Here is a 7,019-nt window from a genome sequence, read left to right on the forward strand (position 1 = left end):
CCATTCTAGATTTCTAATGGGGTGGCACCTCCCCCCGCCCAGATTCGATGACACAACTCTTCTATCCTTAAAAGGAACGGTATCTGTGGAAAAGGGGTCAGCTCAGTGTGTGTGTGTGTCCTAGACCTGGCTGACCCGCTCCAGGAACCACAAGTGGCCTCAAGCGGGTGGCCCGACCTCCCTGTTCCTGTCCCACACTCTGCCATCACGCTCTGGATGTTTCCTGACCCATAAAGTTTAGGTTAAACACATACTGACCACTAGCAGCCAACCCCCACTTCGTCTCCACCTGGAGCAAGATAAGAGCTGTGGAGACAGTTGAGAAGGGGTTGCAGCGGCTAAGGCTAGCCCTCTGCAGCTGAACTGCCTGGGTTCGAATCCAGCCTTGGATGGTTGCCAAGTGACTTTCTGAGCCTCAGATCCTCACCTGTCCGGCTTTCTTGTGAAGATACAAAGACATGATGTACTTGAAGCACACTTAGGGTAGTGCCTGGCCCACAGGTGTATAATAAGTAAGTGCACATGCCACTGGCAGGGGTGGAAGAGGCCCAGCAGAGCCTCCTTCCCACTCCCTTTGTGCGCTGGTCCTAAGCTTCCTCCTGATTGGCCCACCCTGGCCTGGGGCCAGCCCTGGGCTGACTGGCTTCGGCCTGGGTCACTTGGTGACTTAGCAGCAAGGCTGGGGCTCCAGTCAGGGTTCATGCTGGGGTTGGGGAGGGGGTGTGGGAGGAACCCCTCCTCCCAACCACTGAGCTGAAAGGGATGCTGAGGAGACCACCCTGGTCCCCCGCAATCAGGAAGGTGCCAGTTACTGTGCACCTGCTAACTAGGCAATATCTGAATCTCAGTCCCTCCTTGTCCCTATTTAAAGAGGGGTCTCACCCATTTCACAGATGGAAGGACTGAGGCAGGGAGCCTGAGAAGGGAGGTGGCTGCTGGGGGGTGTTGTATGTCCTGTCTGAACCGCTCATTGCAGAGCAGTACCTATTTGGTATCTCTTAATCTGTTAGTGTCTGAGATTTTTACAGGGCTGGAATGCTGCTATTCATGGCCAACAACTAGGAGGGTACGGACACCCATCACTTTCATCTTGGAATGTGAGGGCATCACTAGGCATTATTGTGCTTTATTGGGGGTCCGAGATGTGCTGGCAGCTTAATCCCTTTAGGGAGGTTTACTCCCACTTGTCATGGAGGCCCAGACTGGGGAAATGACCTGCACAGGATCACTCGGTGAGTTAGCAGCTAGGCTGGGGCTTGAGTCTAGGGCTCCTGGCTTCTGTTCCAGGTGGGGTTCTTTCTACCCCTAGACCACTACCAGCTGAATTTGGCTTTCAATTTCTCCTCCCAGGGAAGATGTGGGGTCTCTCAGCTTAGTAACCCACCCCTGGGGCTTGCTGCACTCAGGGTCAAAGGAAGGTCCTGGAACATCCTCCCTTTTTTTGAAAGCCTGGAAAGGGGGCCTCCTGGGTCTGGGGCTTGAGGAAGGAGAGACCGAGACAGAATGGGGCACTTTTACTCCTGGTAAAATGTGGGATGATTTTCGGTGGTACACAGGTGAGCCGTGTTTTATTTTCATAGGAAATTATTTACCATAAAGCAGTAAGGGAAAAAAGTAGAAATAGCCCCTCAAACTATGATTTCACCAGGTAGTGATAGAGTATTTCCATTTCCAATGAGTAATGAACATTTCTGTTTAAGCAGCCGTGTTGTAAGAAGGGTGTTAGGTAAGTGATGCTGGAGATAACATGTGGATATGCAAACCTTCAGGGACTGCGGAGCCAGGGAGGAAGTTTGGCAAACGTGGCCTCAGTGGAAGCCACTGGTCGCAACAGCCCAGAGTCTCCTCCCACCCAAGGCTTCCTGCTGTGGCTACAGCCAAACTCTGCTGATGGGGTTGGAAAAAGTGACTCCCATCTGGCCTGCCTGTGAGGTCAGGGTGACCCTGAGCCGGGTCCTGTGCCTGCCACTCAGCCACTCCACACCCCGCCTGGCTAGCAGTGCCTGTGGCCCCCACATGGGTCAGGGATCTGGAGCTCCCTATCCCCAGGCTGTGTGTGAGCTCCCAGGCTCTGGGCCAGGGCCCCATGGAGCAGACTTCCTCTGCTGATGTCTGGGGAACCCCTTGACCCCATCTGCATCAACTCCCCTCTGGCTCTCCCTCCCCTACCAAGTGTCTTCTCCTCTTGGCAGGACTCTGGAGGGGAGGAGGTGTGAGCTGACACCCATTTTACATATGCTCCTGGCCAATGGCAATGTCTAATGAATGTAGCACAAACCTTAGACTGTAGCCAAGGCTGTGACCCCAGCTCTGCCACCACCTTTCCGAGTCTCTCTGAGGCCTCGTGCAGATTTAATGAGATAAAATAGAAATGTGCTTTGAGCAGGGCCCGGCATACAGTAAGCACCGTGGAGCCATGCATTATTGGTGGTGCTGGCATTCAGCACCTCACTCCCAGCAGCTCCTCTTCCCAGTTCTTCATTCGCTTGCATTTGAGGCTCATCTCTCTCTCAGCATCAGGCTTTGGATGTGCAGAGAGAGCTGGTGCTGTCCACAGAGGAGGCAGGCAAGGGACGGAACAGCGCAGAGAAATGGGACAGAGACTTCTGCATCAAGTGCCTCTTAAAGGAGGGTCAGCCCTGGCCGGGCAGTGGGGGTCACCCTTGTCAGTGCTTTACGCTGATGGTTAGAGGCACCTCTTCTATGACACAGGTCCCCAGATAGAAACCGGGAGGAAGGAAGAGACCATGGGGGGGGAAGCTCCCTGGGGCCCGTCCCATGAGTTTGGTGTAGGCCAAGAAGCAGCTCTCTGGGATGTGTGATGGCCTGGCAAGCCACCCCCAGGACTCTACACAATGTGCTGCCCTTCCGTCGTGGAGTCTGTTCTTGATAATGGACATGCCCTTGACCCTTTTTAAGTGTCAGGAGCATGGCCAAGGGATGCAGATGTGTACACTGCTGAATGGGGTCCAGTTATAGAGGTGCCATGATAGCACTGCCACTGGGCACACAGGGACTAATTCTGCCAGGAGACAGGAAGTGGAAAGGGGTCAGGGGAAATTTCAGGGAGGAAACATCTGCAGAGGAGTTGGTCTTGGGACAGAGCAGTAGAAGAGAGTGGCCTGTGCAAAGGCCCTGGGGTATGAAAGACGCTATGATGCCAGCCCCATCAGGTGGCCTGAAGCCCATCAAGCTGGTGTTGCTTTATGGATGGAATAAGGTTGGGATCAGCTGAGAGATGTGTGGGCCGCCCTCCTGGAGCCCTGGGCACTGTGTGCCTCCTCATCCCTGGCTCAAGCCTGGAGGATCCTTGGTTTCTGTAGAAAGTGTCTCAGTGCCTTTCTTTGTCTCTGAGGAGTGTTATCATCTGGGGTCTAAAGAATAAGAAAGGACCAAGCCTCTTAATACTTCTTGTTTGGAGCCCAGCCAGAAAGGCAGCTCCTTCTCGGGTCTGGAGGTGAAGGGCTGTCCCCTAGAGGCTGGCCCCTGTGAGCAGAGCTGTCCTCATACCAGGCCCTGCCGATCCACTGCCCCTGTGGGTGTGGGTGTGCCCCTTGAGGACAGAGCCAGAACATTCCACAAACCCACCTCTGGAGCCACCCTAGCAGGGCCACATGGAAGCTGCTCCTGGTCTGCAGCGGGCGGGCTCCTGGCTTCCAGCTAGTTCTTTCCTTTTCCTCTTCTCCCCTATTTGTGACAGCTCTGGGGGCAAATGAGGGGGCTGGGGAACTGGGTCTTGAGACTTTTCTGCAGGTAAAGTCCTGGGGGTGAGGTGGTGAGAGCATTTGAATCCCAGCTCTGCCCTTGGTAGCTGCAAGACTTTGAGTGGGATACCCTTAGCCTCTCTGAGCCTGAGTTCCTCGTCTCAAAAGTGGGGACAGCACCACCTGCCTCCTAGATCTGTTGTGAATGTTAAGCGAGCCAACGTTTGCATGGAGCCTGATGAGCTAGACTCAGAACCCAAGTGACTGGTTCTGGGGTCTGTGCCTCATCCTCTGCAGAGAGGACTGGCCGGGACTCTTAGGTCCTAGCATGGAGGGCTCCTGCAGCCACCACAAGCTAACAGTCTTGGCCAGGCCTGGTGCCAGGCACAGGGCACCCAGAAAAAAGCAACAGGCTGTCCTCATGGGGTGCACAGGCAGCTGAGGAGACATGTTTCAGACCCAGCATTTCCTTGCCTCTAAGATAGGTGAATATTTCCAAAATCTGAATGTCATCTGAGTAGCACACTTATTTAACGGCATTCATTGACAAAACAGCAGGGAAAGAGACAGATAAAGCCCCTGGCTTTACAGAGCTCACGTCTTGTGTGGGAAGCCAGAGAGTAAAGGATGCATTAACAATATGATTTCAGGGAGCTGTGAGTTCTAGAAGGAAATAAAATAAATGAAAAAGAGAGAGAATGACTGAATGGGATCTTGGGAAACCTCCCTAGAGAGTTTTTGCTGGGAGGCCTTTCTGAGGAGGGGGCTTTTGAGCTGATCCCTGAAGGATAACAATTTCTACAGGGTCCAAAGAGGCTAATTCTCCCAGGTTGGGATGACATAATAGGGAGGGAGGAAATGTCTGAGAAGAAGTTGGTCTCGGGACCAAGTGGAAACAGACATCCCTAGCTAAGAGCTGCCTGGACAAAGGCCCTGTGGTAGGAAATAGCCTATAGTCCAGCCTCATTGGGTGGGCTTGAAACTGTGATGCTGTTTGACAGACTTGGTGTCATTTCTCCCCCCATCACCACCCATACTATGGGAAGACCTGCAGGGAAAGTGGTCCGGGTGAGGGAGTGGTGCGTGCAAAGGCCCTGAGGTAGGAGGCAGGACGGTGCATTTAAGAGCAAGAAGAAGCCTGGTGTGACTGTTGCAGAGAGATGTGGGAGGGATTCAGAGAGGCTGACTGAGGCCACATCATACTGGACCTGTAGACCTTGGGGAAGGGAAGGGATTTGGACCAATATATGTACTTTTTGTCTCCCCAAATGCTGTTATAGGTTAGCAGTGGCTTAGAATGGAGAGAAAGAGGTCAGTTCAGTCCCATGTGCTGCAGGCTTTTCGTAGAACCCCAGGGAACTCAGTCCCCAATCCTGGTGATCTCAGTGGTGCTTTTCTATGAGTCAAGGCTCTGAAGGTGAGGGGTGTTGGATAGGGAGCTGGTTCCTGGAGGGTAGAGGAAGGGGGCGAGGGGTCTGGGGAGGTAGCCGGAGGCCAGGCTACCAAAGCCCTGCTTCATCTGAGGCCAAATAGCAGAGTTAAGCACAGATGAACTTCCTGTGGCTTACATAGCACTTAGATTTCTATTGGGTGGTGGTGGTAATGTAATGTTTAGCAGTCAGGATTTAAAAAAAAAAAAAAAATCCAGATTTCTGACTTGCTTGAACAGTAAAGAACTCTGGCAGCCCTGGACCCACATTGCCACATGACAAGTGCCAGTTGGAGCTGTGATCTCCCATTTTCCACAGTTCCTACCACTCCCTATTGTCTTCCACCGTCCCACTTCTCTCCTTGGTCCCCAGCCTGGACCCCATGTGCCTGTGATTTTGTGGTTCCTGCTGGGGATGACAGGGAGCCATATGAGAGTGGACGCAGGGCAGTGGTATTAGGATGAAACTTGGAGGCTAGGAGAGAGACTTGGAGGGGACAAGGCATGCCAGGACCCAGGGCATCGTGACCACCCTCATCCCTGGGTGCCAACAGATCTTGACCTCAAGCAGTGGGTGCAGAATGGAGGTATTGTCCATGCCAGCCTCCAGCCCAGACTGGTCTTGCTGGGTTTCTCATGACGACACTTTGTGGGTTTGTCTCCTTTTCCTGGGATGTCTCCATCCCCCACCTTCTGCCCCTGCCTGATGATGGGCTTGCCGCTGACTTTTCATCCTCAAGGAGCCTCTTCATGTCTGGATCAGACTGTCCGTAAATTGTACCATAAAACCAGCTGAAGGTTGTCATCAGCAGTAATTGAAGGCTTTCCACCCCACCCAAGGGCACCCCCTGCATGGGGAGCTTTCATTCCTGGATGTGTGGGTGGCAAGGAGGCCTCGGTCCCCAGGGCACTGCTGTCCTGTGTTTGCCCCATGCCTGCATGCACCCTTCTTCCCTTAGTCATGACCCACCCAACCAAGGTGCTTGATGACTCAGCACCCCGTGTTGATTGTCTGGCGAAAACTCAGAGCTTTGTGGAGAAGCCTGCAGGGACCAAGATGTCACTTCCAGCCCAGCACCTGCCCCAGCCCCGCTGCAGAGGAAGGTACAGGAGGGAACTGAGCGGGGCAACAACATGCATGGGTCTGACCCTAGCACAGATGACGTTCTTGTCCCTGCTGGCCTCGAGTCTGGAGATGTCTCCTCTAGTTGCTTATAGCTGCTCATCTGTCCCTCACATTCTGCCCTTTTGTTCTTGCAGGGTGTGGCCTTCTTTTCTCCTTTGTGAGAAAAAAGTGCTTCAGGAAGGAAGGGAGTCATGGATGGCTGTGGGACAGTGTGGGCACCGGCCAATTCTCACAGCAGCTGGGCAGTAGGCCTGGCTGGCCCCATTGTCAAAGGGGTAAAACTGAGGCTCAGTCACAGTGATGAGCAATGAGGCATTGCTTCTGATGTTGGAAGCCAGGAGTCCTCCCCTCCGCCCCGAAGTCCCTCTGTTGTCCCCTTGCATTTGGGCTCCTGTGACAGCTGGTGTTGAGAAGGCCAGGCACTATGGCAAGCTGGCCTGAGGGGTCCTGACTTGGTGCATCTGCAACTCCCTCTCTACTCCCTCCATCTCTTCCAGCTTACTGGGTCTGACTGGCCCTTTCTGGTGGGAGTGATTGTCTTTGGCCCCAGCTAGAGGTCAGGAGCTAGGCTAGCTGGCCCCTTCCAGTTCCCATATTTCAACTGGCACCAAACTGGTAAAGGTCTTTTCTACCCTGTCTTTCCCTCCCAGCAAGTGCTCAAGCTATGAACATGCTTTAAAATGTAAAACAATAATAATAGTAATAATAAAACCATAACATTTACTGAGGGCCTTGAACTCAGTGCTTGCCTGCAGATTTG

Source organism: Cynocephalus volans, chromosome 6 (genome assembly GCF_027409185.1).
Source record: "Cynocephalus volans isolate mCynVol1 chromosome 6, mCynVol1.pri, whole genome shotgun sequence".
Classification (NCBI taxonomy): Eukaryota; Metazoa; Chordata; class Mammalia; order Dermoptera; family Cynocephalidae; genus Cynocephalus; species Cynocephalus volans.